The sequence below is a fragment of the Mastomys coucha genome, unplaced genomic scaffold (genome assembly GCF_008632895.1).
Source record: "Mastomys coucha isolate ucsf_1 unplaced genomic scaffold, UCSF_Mcou_1 pScaffold22, whole genome shotgun sequence".
NCBI lineage: Eukaryota > Metazoa > Chordata > Mammalia > Rodentia > Muridae > Mastomys > Mastomys coucha.
The window spans coordinates 203,673,814-203,688,781 of record NW_022196905.1 but is presented as its reverse complement, the minus strand read 5'-3'; positions in this window follow the sequence as shown (position 1 = coordinate 203,688,781).

Here is a 14,968-nt window from a genome sequence, read left to right as displayed (position 1 = left end):
AGCCAAAACCAAAAAACCAAAAAACCAAAACAGAACAGACCAAAACAAGAAAACCAAAATAAATAAATAAATAACCCCCCCCAAACACTGCTTGTAAGCTCTTAAGACTGTTGTCACAGTTAACTTCAGCTGTCAACTTGACACAAACCTGCGACCATTGACTTCATTGATGATTGGTGTGGAGGGCCCAGTCTACTGTGGCCCATGCTATCCATAGGCAGGTGGGTCTGTATGAAGAAACAAAACCCAAAATCCTACCTAAGCATGAGCCAGGCAGCAGGCCAGTAGGCAGCATTCCTCTATTGGTTTCTGCTTCAAGTTCCTACCTTGACTCCCCGCCTTGGTTCCTCTTGGTGATGACTATAAACTGTAAGCTGAAATTACTGCTTTCCTCTCTGGGTTGCTTTTGGTCATGGTGTTTTACCACATCAACAGAGAAATAAACAAATAGAGCTGTGTAGGTGGGAATAGAGGCTAAGAGGAAGCTACCCTTTGAGGAAGCAGTATATCAGGAATCATCACACTTCTTCCTATGCCCACTACAATCTCCTTCTCTGCTGTATTGTAGGGAACACAAGGTTTTGGATAGAAAGGAGTCCATTCTACTCATTTTCAATCACCAATTCTTTTTCTTATTCTCTTTCACTGGTCAGTATCTTCTCTGCTACAGGGGGACTGCAAGTTAGAAGCATGGAAGGGCTTGAGTGAAACCTTAAAATTAGTGTGTAAAGAAGCCAGCTTGAATCAGCCCACTTTTGCTACCTTGCAAATGTTCTGCCAATAAACTATCTCTGCTTCTGCTCTGTGTGTCTCTGTCTCTGCTTAATCCTTTGTCCTGGAACACGAGAATCCAGGAATATCTGCACACCTCCCCACCCCCAGGGCTCTCTCTGAACCTCTTAATTCCAATGCTTTTAGACTAAAATTCTGTTAATCTCTTCCAGTGCTGTTTTTATCATAGACCTTAAAACATTTTTGGAGTTATTATGGCAAGATGGATGTGGAATTCTTTCTCAAAGTGTATTAGTTTCATACAATTGTGTTTGTATATTTATGTATATGGTGATTCAAGTAGGGATGGCCCACATAGATTCTTGTGTTTGAATGTTTAGCTAGAGTGAGTGGCACTATGAAGATGCATGTCCTTGCTGGAGTAGGTGTGCTCTTTTTGGAGGCAGTGTGCCACTCAAGTGGCTTTGAGGTCATATATGCTCTAGTCACTCCCAGTGGCATAGTTTCTCTTTGTTATCTGTGGATCAAGTTGTAGAGCTCTCATATCCATTCTTAACACCACATCTTCCTGTATGCCACTATGTTTCTCACCATCATGATGATGGACTAAACCTCTGAAACTTTAAGCCAGCCCCAGTTAGATGTTTTCCTTTATAAGAGTTGCCATAGACATGGTATTTCTTCACAGCAATAAAACCCTAACTAAGACAATATATTTGGTCATTTGTTTGAAAGTCCTTTTTTTGTTCATTTTTTTCAATTATTGATTTATTTTTCAGTGAGTGGCAGTTTTATTTGATCCAATAAGTGCATTCTATTTTTTTAACCTTATACTTTATATGCCACCTTTCTCATGTGGGATTTTGTGTTTTTTTTTTTTTAATTTTTCATTTTGAATTCTTGGTCTTTTTGACTTGTTATTTTTGTTGACTTCTCAGACAGGGTCTTATAGCCTTGGTTGGGATGACATAGCTCAGGCTGACTCACTGTAACTTGTGAGAATTGTCCTGCCTCAGCCTCGAATGCTGGGATTGCAGACTCGAGTCACTACCCTCAGCAGTTCTTTCTGATACTGATGTTTTCTCATGAATTCTTTCATCATGAGTTTAGTTGATGAAGACTTCACTGCTACCTGGCTGTCTTAGTCAGGGTTTCTATTCCTGCACAAACATGACCAAGAAGCAAGTTGGAGAGGAAAGGGTTTATTTAGCTTACTTCTACATTGCTGTTGATCACCAGAGGAAGTCAGGACTGGAACTCAAGCAGGTCAGGAAGCAGGAGCTGATACAGAGGCCATGGAGGGATGTTCCTAACTGGCTTGCTTTTTTCTGGCTTGCTCAGCCTGCTCTCTTATAGAACCCAAGACCTCCAGCCCGGGGATGGCACCGTCCACAAGGAACCCTACCCCCTTGATCACTAATTGAGAAAATGCTCCACAACTGGATCACTTCCCCAACTGAAACTCCCTTCTTTGTGATAACTCCAGCCTGTGTCAAGTTGACACACAAAACCAGCCAGTACACTGGCCCACCATCCTCACTGAAGTGGCCAATTATCAACTATACTAAATGTTACTAACTTTCCTTGTTAGTAACACACACACATATATATGTGTATATATATATATACATATATATATATACACATCTCCAACCTTATATATATATAAGCTTTTGATATGAACACTAATAGTAACTCTAGACATAAACAATCAGGTTTTGAAGACTTGTTGAGTTGTTGGCATTCTAGTAAGTACCTCTATGAGGCACTCTATGTCTCTCTTCTTACCTCTCCTTGCATTAGAATACATTTATTCAAACCACCTTCCTGAAACAGTATATCCCTTTAGATATTATTTAATGGTTATTAACGAGGGAGAAGTTGATCAAATTTATCTTGTTACCCAACAAAATCTGAATGTAAGTGCTATGAGTATGAAGCTGGCTTTCTTAAAATTTGCAGACTCATTTTTTCCAAATGGCACTAGAGAATAATTTGTTTTTATTTGTCTATCATTAGCTATATTTTCCTCTTATTATGATTTTTTTGGCATTGAGGATTCAACTTGGGACCCAGAACATCCTAAGTATGTCCTTCTTAGGAACTACACCCTAGCAGAACATCTTCAATATTGCTTAGACGGTTGGGCTTTCCAAGTGATAACACATTTCTGGACTGTGAGTGATTGACCCCCTTGTAGACTTCACTGCATAAAGTGACAAATCTCCTTTGGCATAGAAGCTGAGTCTTCCTGCCCTGCCCTGTGAAGTTGAAGGGATAATGAATATTGCATACAATGCTAATTCATCCTGACAGACTTGCCCAAGTCCTGGAGATGCATGCCTCCCAGAAGCAAGCTCCTGTGCTCTATGCAATATGTTGGTAATTCCGGATGTTCACATGATGTCTCAAAATGACTCAGCTGAGTGCTTCCAAAGACCTTTGGCCAACATCTAGGTGAAAATCACAAGTCTCAGACTAAACATTGAAAGCAACTTAGGACGTAATCAAGAAAAATCTCACAGTGAATTATCAGCTGGTTTTATATGGGAAACCCAGAAGAGTAAACTCAAGGTCATTTAGAGAAGACTATAGTTCCAACAGAAAGAATACCACAGAAGGTTTTCCTATGGGAACGCTTTCCTATGGAGACACTATTTTTCCTCTGGGCTATGTTTGGCACAATTGAATAAAGCTCCAGCTGTTCCAGTAACTACTAGTTAATGAAGTCATTAAGGGTTGGTAATATAGATTGTCCAAAACAAAACAGAAAGAAAAACATTGGCAAATGTATTAATAAAGGAAAAACAGAGAATTGTTTCAGACATTGGGTTCATCATTGGCTTAAATGGTTTTATTTTGTGTTGACTGGAAGTATGAAAACTAGGCGAAGGAAAAAGAATGATAAATCTTGTCCAGGCTGAAGGGCTAGGGACAACGGGCAACCCTTTAACCACGAACTGAGACCACAAGGAAAGAAAATGAAATGTTGAATCTAGTCAACCAATCCATATACAGAAAAACCAAGGGAGGTTGTAGCAAGTGTGTCATATAATAAGTCAATTTAGCATGATATTTTTTTAAGAATATGAGAATTGAAGATAGACAAAATTGTATTTGAATCATAACTATATAAGTGCAGAGTTTTACGTCAGAGATGTTGGGTTAGGGTCGGGTCCATGTTACTCCAGTCAGGATTCTTTTTTTTTTTTTTCTGTAGACAACAGACAACTGAACCACCCATGCCTCAGACATTAAAGCAAATCTCATACAACAAGAATATTGGAGGTCAGGTCATTTTGGGGCTGATTCATTCAGGAATTTGACAGTCACTAGACTCCAGTTCCTTCCATCTCTGCTCTCCCAGTCTCACCTTATACTTCTGTTATAAACCAATTGTCAGTGATGCCCTGAGGAGATGGCAAGCCTGTGAAGGTAGAAACTATTAGAAAGAAAGAAAGGAAGAGAGAGAGAGAGAGAGAGAGAGAGAGAGAGAGAGAGAGAGAGAGAGAGAGAGGAGAGAAAGGAAGAAAGAAAGAAAGGAAGAAAGAAAGAAAGGGAGAGAGAAAGAAAGGGAGAGAGAGAGGAAGAAAGAAAGGGAGAGAGAGGGGAAGAAAGAAAGAAAGAAAGAGAAAGAGAAAGAAAGAAAGGGAGAAAGGAAGAAAGGGCTCTACGAAGCAAGCTGTTACCAGTGGAGATATTCCTCAGCACTCACTACGATCTCTTGTTCCAGACTGTGTCAAACACCATCCTTAGCAGAGGGAAGAGGACTGTGTCCACGAGTTGTGATCAGTAGTCACACTCCTTTGCATAAAGAAAAGTCCAGCCTTTCAATATCTTGGAGGGCCAGTAAACAATTCAGGCGTGTGGCTGACAGAGGCTATTTGGAAGTCAACAGGAGGTATCTACAGTAAATGATATCCCAGTAAGCTGTAAATAATGAATAAATATCAGTATATCTTTTGGAGAGTTTCTATTTAATGGATGTTATAGCATTGGTTAATCATAAGTTTGTTTATAAAGAATAAGAAAAACAGACAAGGAAGACAGATAAACTTCAGTGATAAGGCCTAAGAATTTATGCCCTCTTAAAAATGCATGTGTTAAAGCTAATGTTACAAGCTGGTGATTAGGGTTAAGGCAGAGACCTTGTCATGGCAAAGCCCACAGTGGTGGAATTGATACTCTTATTAAGAAAGTCTGAAATGGTGTAGTGACGTCTTCTGCCATGGAATGTTATAGTAGAAACTCAAAGTTGGTCCCAACAGACAAATCTGTTGCTGTCTCAGTCTTAGACTACCCAGCCTCTAGAACTGTTAGAAATAAATTTTGTGTTTATAATCCACCTACCTCTTCGGTTTTTGTTATAACAGCGTAAGTAGATTAAAATCCTCAGTGACTGATTGCCAGGAAGCAGCATCTGTGACATTCACCATACAGATTAAGCTGATGAAATTAGGAAAGAGAGCATAGATATGTTGACATAGTAACACAGAAGGAGAACCAAAACAAAACCACCCAAACTTATAATTTACAGATTATATCATTTTGGTCATGTGTTGGTAGCACCCACCCATTCTGGTCCCATGTAACTTTCCTAAAAAATAAAAACCTCAATATACCAGAGCTGTGGCTGCTCAGTTTATTGTTGGTAAACTGAAGCTGCCATAAATGTACCTGCTCCCATGTCTTTTAGATAAAAACTGTTTATTATACGCACCTCTCATCTCTTAACCCCTTGCTCAAGGTCAACTCTGCTATTTAAAAGACAGAGAATATTCAGTTGGTTCCATGCAGACTGAGCCCAAACCATCAAGAGAAGACTTTGCTGAGAGAAGGAATATTCCTTGACAGCATTTCATAGACACCAGATATATCTCGTTAGTTATAAAGAGTTAAAATTGATATGAATTTCATACCTAAATAATTAGGTCCAAGAGTCCAACATCACTGATAAACTTTGAAAGAAACATCTTAATACATAGAACAAATTTTTAGTTTAATGTAAATAAAGAAAATATCCAATACAAATTTAAAAATAGTGATTTATGGCCTTGAATAAAATCAGGAATATAGATAGCTACATCTGGAAAGTTTGTCCCCATTCCCTTGGGAATAATGATGATGTAAGCTACTTAACTACATCTTCATGTGAAAATACATTGCCTTTTCCTGTTCAATCTCAATGGATGTAAAACCAGCAGAAAACTGGACAATTATAAAAACAAATTGAGCTTGTCTGGGGCTGTTCAGTTTTCTTGATTCAGAATTTGAGTACCCACCCATTTATGTATCTACAGACAAGAAAAGTAATCTATTGTAGTCTATCTGTTTGTCTGACTGCCCCCCCCCATGTATGTGAATGTGTGTGTATGTGTGTGGGTGTCAAAAGTCAACCCTGAGTGTCATTTCTCAGGATCTATGACCTTAGTTTTTGGTTCAGTGTTTGTTACTAGGACCTGAGGCTCCCTGATTTGGCTCTACTGGCTGATCAGTGAGCCCAAGGAACTCCTTGCCTCTGTCTTCTCATTTATGGAATTAGACATTTTGAACCACCATGTTTCCATGCTTGGCTTTTTACACGGGTGCTCAGTGTCCAACTCTGGTTAATCTTAAACCATAATTGTTTTATCAACTTAGCTCTCTGTCTTCTCAACCTCTCTGCTATTTGACCTTTGAACTAATAATAAGAGCCAGTGAATATCGGATTTTACTGAAGACTGATTCTCAAACACAGGAAAATAAATGAGACATGCTTCTTATTCTCTAATCGCTCTCTTTGTTTTTGACTTAACGATTTGAAAAAAAAAAAACAGATAATGTCAGAAAAAGCTAAAACTAAAAATTATTACTGGTTGCAAAACAAAGCAAACAACCTTGAGCAAAATTAGAAGGATCGGGCTTTAGAGATAATGGGATGCCATTTAAGGAGCTAATCATAGCCATAGTGGAAGGCAGACATGTTAGTCAAGTTGCTAGCAGGATTGGGGGAGCTCAAGCACACCAGATTAAAAAAAAACAAAAAACCCCCAAAAAAACAACAAAACAAAAACAAAACAAAACAAAACAAAAAAACCAAAACCAACAACAAAAAACAAACCTTACATTTGCTTGAGATCTTTCCAGATTGGGATGATCGCTTATGGCAACATTAGAAGGGAAATAATACAGGTTGGTCATTTTATGGGTTCAGATGAGTGGGGGTGATAGTTTTAAAGGAAGGGCCACATTCAGACTTTTTAACTGTTCATCCTTATCATCTAAATCTACTTCCTCTCTTTAAGAATTTTGTCTTGTGTACCTCTACCCCTTTGGTATGCTCAGTGATGCTGGCGATGGCTTCATTTGGTCCTGATGGTCCAACTCAACTGTAAACACATTGTAGCACTGTTTGTCTGTGGGCGAGTTTAGCCTTCCTTCATTTTCCACATGGCAAAGAGTCGTGACTTCTAATAAAACCTTGAAAATCCTTAGTAAGAGCTTTATCATCTCATTAGAACTCTAGTCGTTAGAGAACTCGGTCAGGCATCCTGTCACTTTTGTGTGTGTGCTCTCCCACTATGCCAATTTGTCTAGTCATCCATGCATTTGACACGGTGGTAGGAATTTCTACCCGGAGCATGAGAAAGTTGCAGCATGGGTTCGTATTGGACTGATCACATGAGATGAGACAAATCACTGAGAAAACTTCAGTAGGAAATAACACTAAGAAAAAAATGAATAGTTCTTCCTATGTATCTTTTGCTTTTTGTAGAAGCCTTTAAAATAGACTTGCTTAGTGTAAGTGTTGAAAACACTTCAAATAAATTATTTTGCATACTAGATAAATTTTCTGGCATGCCAATGGAAAAGAGAACCATATATTTAAGGCAGAGGATAACAGTCAAGTTGCATTAAAACTTGTGAGTTTTGAAATTATTAATCAGATAATTGATCATTTCTCTTCTGCACTTGTAATTTATGGTTGTCCAAGCATTCACAAGTAACCAAATGGCTCAAAATTTAAGGGAAGTTTTAAAATTATGTTTGGATGAACAGATTCTTAATTGACAAAAGTGCTTTATAAAAATTGTAGTCAAAAAGATTCAGGTCTAAATCTAACACAATGCTAATAATAAACGATCATGCTCTGGCTTCTCTCTCTCTATTTCTATTGTGACCTTCTCTGAAACAGCCAACACTCCGAACAAATTATTAAATATAATTGCTTTCATGGAGCTTGTGAAGTCCAAAAACTTAGAAGACATTTATAATTCTTATTGGAAATGTATGATTCTTATCAGAAACTGTGCCGATGACTGCTTTAGCTGCGCATAATGCAGCGGGACGGAATTGGGAATGTACAAGGTGTCGCTATTGATAAATCTTTCTGTGCGGTGTTATCGTAGGCCGTGAAAGCTAGACCCTGTTGGATTAAAGTGTAGGACTCCTTTTCTTTGCAGGATGCAAGGTCAGCTGGGGCTGCCCTGAGTCTCATATTTTCCATATCAGCACTGTTTGGGCTCTGTCATGTTGCGTATTGGCTCGGGGACCTGTTCTTTGTGGTTTGAGAATCGTTTTAGCTGCTTATTTCTCAGTTTAAGCAATAATCCCCTTTTGCTGACAGCTCTTTAGTTACTGTAGAAATGATTATGTTGTCATAAACACAGCTTTAGGGTTTCAGGTTGAGGGGAGGGGATCAGAGAGTGCTCAGAATATAGCTCATGTTTCCATGTGGACACACCCACCTAAGTACTTACAGAAGGCTTGGGGGAAACAGAAGCAGAATTCTCTTTCCCTGTCTCCCCCAAGTTCTTTCTATTTGTTTTTCCTTCTGTGGAGTCAGATGTTTTTAATGCATGTTTCAAAAGGTTCCATTTAACCTCCAAAAATAAACAAACCACAATTCTGCTCCCATTTCTTTTCTCTCAATTTAATAATTTGTTCCAATTTTTCTACCTTTGAAACCAGATGATTTAGCTCCCCCCTCTGCCCTAACAATTTGGCATGATCCAGGCTTCAGAAGCTAGGCCTGACTCCTCAGCCTTCCTTAATTTTATCTTAATAGCCTTCGTAAGGAGCCCTGTCTTTCCGTGCCTCTTTTCTGACTTGATCTCTTTAACTTTCCGCTACACCTATATCCTCATGGTGTGTGTGTGTGTGTGTGTGTGTGTGTGTGTGTGTGTGTGTGGTGGTGGTGGTGGTTTGACCTGCCAATAACTGGTATTCTACCAGAAGATGATTTGTTTAGAAAAATTTCTTTAGTGAATTAAATAAGATAATACAGGTAGATAGTTTGTATATATTCAGAATTTGGTGAATGGCTGTTGTGAGCTTTTCATTAAAGAATTTTAAGGTAAATTTACTATAGCTTATTACCTAATGGAAATATGATTATATACACGAATGTTTTTATGTTGTGTCTAGATTGGAGGGTAAGTAATGGTAGCATTTAATGTTGTCTAACATTAAACCAAATAATCTTTTATTTATGCTTAGCAAGTAAAATGGAACAAATGCCAGTTACACACTAAATCCAGGAGCTAAGACTAATTTCCAGTTAATAGTATTTTATATCCACAAACTATAAAATATACAAAGCTCCAGGTTTGTCTTCTAGTTTATAGTTCCACATTGTTAGCTATATATCACAGTTGAATAAGTGGAAAAACTGTGTAACACCTTCCTTCAAGGATCTGTCCCGTTTAGAAATTGGAGCTGGATTTAGAGAAAGCCTGGGTTTTGTTGGTAGGCATTCTGGTAAAGGAATACTTTATATTTTTCTTTTTAGCTGGACTCCCCACCCCATACGTTATTTGGCTGAAACATAAGCAACATTTTTTTTGTAAAATTAATGAATAATACTTTTAAAATTTCATCTCTTGAGTGTGAAACATTAATTAACAAGAATTTAGATTGGTTCAATACTCTGAATAGGTACAGGTGGTTATAGAATTCTGGTTTTGTTTTTTGTTTTTGTTTTTGTTTTCCTATTCATTGAATTAAAAATTGGTCTGAGAAACTGATTATTGTTAAAGAATTTTCTTAAAATCTACATTTAAGAGATTTTTACATTTTAAAAAACGTTAAAGCTTATTTAAAATATGAATATATGTATACATACATGTATACTGAAAATGTTACAATAAGGTTTAAATGGATGTTGTTTGAGTATTCATTTTACAAACAGTTTAACTAAAAAGATATTTCCCAGGTTAATTCTTTTTTACATTTAGTGTATTTACAGAAAATTTTCACTGTTAAAATTATGACAATGATGGCAACCAGTAGAAAGGGTGCCATTTCTGTGCTAACTGAACTCAGTTACTGATTCGTTCAATGAACAGGGGGTAGCTGCCTTACGCATAAGGCTGTAGTTTTTGGTCACAAAGCATTGTATAATAGCACAAATTGACAGTGTTAAGAATCTTACTAGCCTGCTCTCAGGAAGTGAATTGTGAGTGCTACTCACATGATCACCCTGTATGGAACTGTGCTTTAGAAGTAAATGCCCTCTTAGATCGGGGTTGAAAGGAAAGAGAGGAAGAAACAGAGAAAGGAAGAAAGCTGGGGTGCACTGGGGTAGCTGTCCTTCGTTAGTTTGGTGGTAATAGAACTGAAATGTAACAAGTGAAGGCTGAACACTGAGTTCCAATCCTCCGTCAGCGTCTCCACCTGTGCCTCGGTAGTCTTTTTTGAGTCTATGGTATAAAAGGTTTGTTTCCATCTCAAGTAGCAGCAAGGCCAGATGTCTGAGTCACAGCAAGTTTACAGTGTGTTGGGATCGCTTAGCCTACTTAAGGTGAATGGAAAAGCTGCACAGAAATATTTTACTTGGTTGCAGAAATACCACACTATGTTGGCATACTATATTATTTCTCTAAAGGAAAATTACTAATTCTGAGTTTTGAGGTGTGTGTGTGTGCATGTGCTCGTGTGTGTGTGTGTGTGTGTGTGTGTGCACTCACGTGTGCACACATGCATGAGCACACAGGTATGGAATAACCCTTTACTCTTCAGAACAACCTTAAGGAGTTGGAGTTATTATCATTTCTGTGTTAGAGAGCAATTAAGACAGAGAGGTCAATGAAGGGATATTTACCAATAATGGCTCCTTTTAAGCCTACAATCCAGTGGTTAGAAAAATCCCTTGCAAATACTTTTTCTTAACATGTTTCTGACAGTTCACTCATTTCCCCGATGGCTTTATTAAATGGGAAAAGGAATTTCCTATCCACTTTTCACTTATAAACAAAAACTTCCAGCGCTGGGGAGATAGCTTAACAAATGCAAACTTGGGGACCAAGGTTTGAGCTACAGAACCCACACAAGGAAGTAGGCATGCTTGGTGAACATATTTGTAATCAAAGAACTGTAGAATTAGGATTAGATGAATAAGGACAACAAATCAGAAATCTGGTTTCTACAGCCAAAGTGTACCGTTTCCCTCCCACGTGAAATAGCCAGGGAACACAAGGGACTACAGCAGCCGCTCGTACTGGGATCATTGCACTCACATCTGGCTTTGTTTTAGCTTGCTCTGTTTTCCAGACTCCACCCTTGGTCACTTTATATATGCTAGACACATTGTATTAGGCTGTGAGAAGATTCAGAAACATTGCTTTTGACAACTAATTAGCATTACATAATTCACGGTGCAATATTAGCATTTACTTAACCCATGGTACAACATTAGTCTTATTTAAGGCTACACATGCAGTAATTATAGACTTTTAATTTTAGGTATTTTTTTGAAATTTAACTTTGTTTCTTTTATTTGTTTGTTTATTTATTTATTTATAAATCAAGGTCTAAGTAGTGGTGTAGTCAAGATTTTAATATAATTTAAAAACATTTATGTATATAAACATAACTGATGTTTTATATCATATTTCTTTTGATTTTAGTGTTTAAATAAACATGACAAATAACCAAGTTTCTTATAAGTTCTTGTGGTTGTAAGATGATTGTTGATCTGTGTGCACCCTTGTTTTTTCAGAGGTGCCAGGAGAGGACAGACTTAGAAGAGAGAAGAATGGATGCCCACGTAGGCCTGTAGTTGGTCCCTTACCAACGTAGCCGCTTTGGTGTTCTTGTGAGTTGTGAATGCAAAAGAAGTCGACCAGTCTTGCCTTCAGAGATGACTGCCTGGGTGACTGGCTGAGCGTAAAGTGTTTATGAGGAACACACTTGGGTGCTGTTGGGATAGGGCCTCCAAGGAGCATGGGCGGGCAAGCACAGTTTGCTCACGGAATGTTGCAATCTGTCCTTGGTTATCAGAGACATTTAGTGTGCTTTGATACAGTTGCTTTTAAATCTATCTGAAAACTGTCAATGATTGGAGGAAATTATTTGGTCTCCCACAGCTGGTGGGTTCATCCTTCGGGCAGAGTCTCCTCTGTCCTTTCGTGCCTATCCTCTGTCTATCCGATTCATATCCTTACGAGTTCACATTCACCTACCATTAAAGGAATGCAAATCTCTATTTTTCTCATTTCTCCATACCTCCCCTTCTGCCTTGTGCACATATGCACACACATATACACATACACACACACATACACACACACACATATACACATACACACACACACATATACACACACACACACACATACACACATATACACATACGCACACACACACATACACACACACACATACACACACTCCAGCCTTATTCTAGCATTATTCTTCAGTTAGATGATATTACTTAATGCTTCCTAATTTTCTTTTTGAGAAGTAAATCTTTTGCAAACATCCAGTTTAAAAAGTTTTTAAGGAAAATGAACTTGACAAGGGACATTGGTGTAGAGGAAACGATTACCTCCACATGTGAGGGTTGTTGAAGTCTTACATGTGTTAAACCCTATGATGAAATGCTGTATGAACAACAAATTACACATGTAGTGAATGATTATTGATTTAGAAGCCTGTATAAATCAAGGGTAATGATCCAGATCTGACAGTAAGGAAGGTTAGCGTGGAAAGAACATGCTGTACCTCTGTTGTCAGCTCTGTTTCTGGGCAAACTGACAATTATTAATTCTGATTTTAAAAAGACAAATATGGCTTTCTACCAAAGAAGTTGTGTACAGGCAGCAGAGACTCTCTTCCTGAAGAAGAGTCTTAAACAAATAGCATCTAAGACTATCCCTGGCTCTCTTTGAAACCCTAAGTAAAGTTCATTTTGGGTAGCAGGCTGGCTGGTTTTGTGTCAACTTGATACAAGCTATTGTCCTCAGAGAGGAAGGAGCCTCAGTTCAGGAAATGCCTCCATGAGGTCCAGCTATAAGATGTTTTCTCGATTAGTCAATGGGGGAGGGCCCAGCCCATTGTGGGTGATGCCATCCTTGGGTTGGAGGTCCTAGGCTCTATAAGAAAAAAGGCTGAGCATGCCATGTGAAGTAAACCAGTAAGCAGCACCCCTCCATAACTTCTACATCAGCTCCGGCCTCCAGTTTCCTGCTCTGTTTGAGTTCCTGTGCTGACTTCCTTCAGTGATGTACAGCAATGTGGAAGTGTAAGCCAAATAAACCCTTTCCTCTCCAACTTGCTTTTTGGTGGTGATGGTGTTTCATCCCAGCACCAGAAACCCTAACTAAGAGAGTAGGCTTTCCATCTGAAAGATGATTCAGAAATGGCGATGCTACCTGTGTGTGACTGCACTGGAGGGGAGCAGATGTGGAATAGGAACTGCATTTCCTCTACCCCAGGCTACTCAGGTTTGCAGGGTGCTGCAGCACAAGCACAGCTCTGGGTAGCAGTAGACCGTCTCAAAGGCAGGAAGGTAATATTCAGCATCTGCTGCTTTTCCTGACATGGGGCTTGGGTCCTTCACAGTGTTACTGTTACATCACGTGTCCTTCCTTTCACTGATTTTGTATCTCTATAATGCTGTTTGAGTGATTCTCAACTATAAAATACTAGACATTTTTATTTGGTCTAGGAGTTTTCTTGTGAAAAAAAATTATCATCACCAAAACACTAAAGATGGAATGAACAGAGAAAGATGAGACAATTTTGCTTTGAAATGTGCATGTGAGTACACTCTGTGTTATGTGTGTGTGTGTGTGTGTGTGTGTGTGTGTGTGTGTGTGTGTGTGTGTGAGAGAGAGAGAGAGAGAGAGAGAGAGAGAGAGAGAAAGAGAGAGAGAGAGAGAAATTGTATGCACATAAATGCATGTTGTGATTGGTTATTCACATTGATGTAGTTGTAGGAGCAACCTGGGTGGGTAAATGGGGTTGTAGACATAACACATACATAGGCATGTATGAATGTGTCTTAATAAAACCCATTATTATATATAACTAGTTTTTATAAATAACATATTTCATTAGTTTAAACATTAGACTATATCTTCTTCAGATCTGTAAGTTATGCCAGTCTAGATGGCAGAGAGCTTAGGCAGTCACACCATCATTCATCTAATGCACCTTACCTGAAGCTCCCATCTAATAAGTTGGATGGAGGGTGGGGTTCACTCCTCACTATCACGGCTCAAAAACGACATCACACTCTTGTTTTATTTCTCCTCACAATTCTTGAGGTTAAGAGAATTAAATTTGACCAGTTACACAGAAAGAACTCTGTTTTTAAGAAGTGCAGTGTGTAAAGTGCTCAGCCTTGGAACTTGAGTTCATGATCTCTAGAGGTAGGCAATAAGGGTGAGGTTAGTGGAGGAGATACCGAAATGGAGAAGATACTGAGGCCACTGATGGGCATGGATCCTGAAGGAGGAAGTTCAGGGTTTTGATTATCAGTTTTATAATTCTTTCCCAAGATGGCTAAGTTCTAGGGCAGATGAGAAAGCCTCATTTGTACTATAATAAAACAATCTTGTTTCTTCCTAATTTCACGTTAACTCCTTCTGTGTGACCAAGTGGGATAAATGATATTCACAATTCTATTGTTTTAGCGTGTTGGTTGTTTAGACTAAGGCTGAGGTTTACACAACTATCAATACACTAGAAGCTTCAAGGTTTGGAGCTTGGAGTACACCTACCAGTACATGCCACTATCCCAGAGGACCATCTCTGAGCCCTTGTTCAGCTCCCCCTCCATCTCCACGGTCCATTACCTTTTGCTCTGCAGCCCATTTGTTCAATTACAGTTGTCATGTATGATCTAAGCAGTGCCAAGAAGCAAGGCTTTCTTTGTTCTATGATGCCTGTTGCAATCTGTATCAGTGTGTGGGGGTGTGAACTTTTGAAAAACCTCAAAGTGTGGCCCTCCCAGTACCCTGCCAGTGAACGA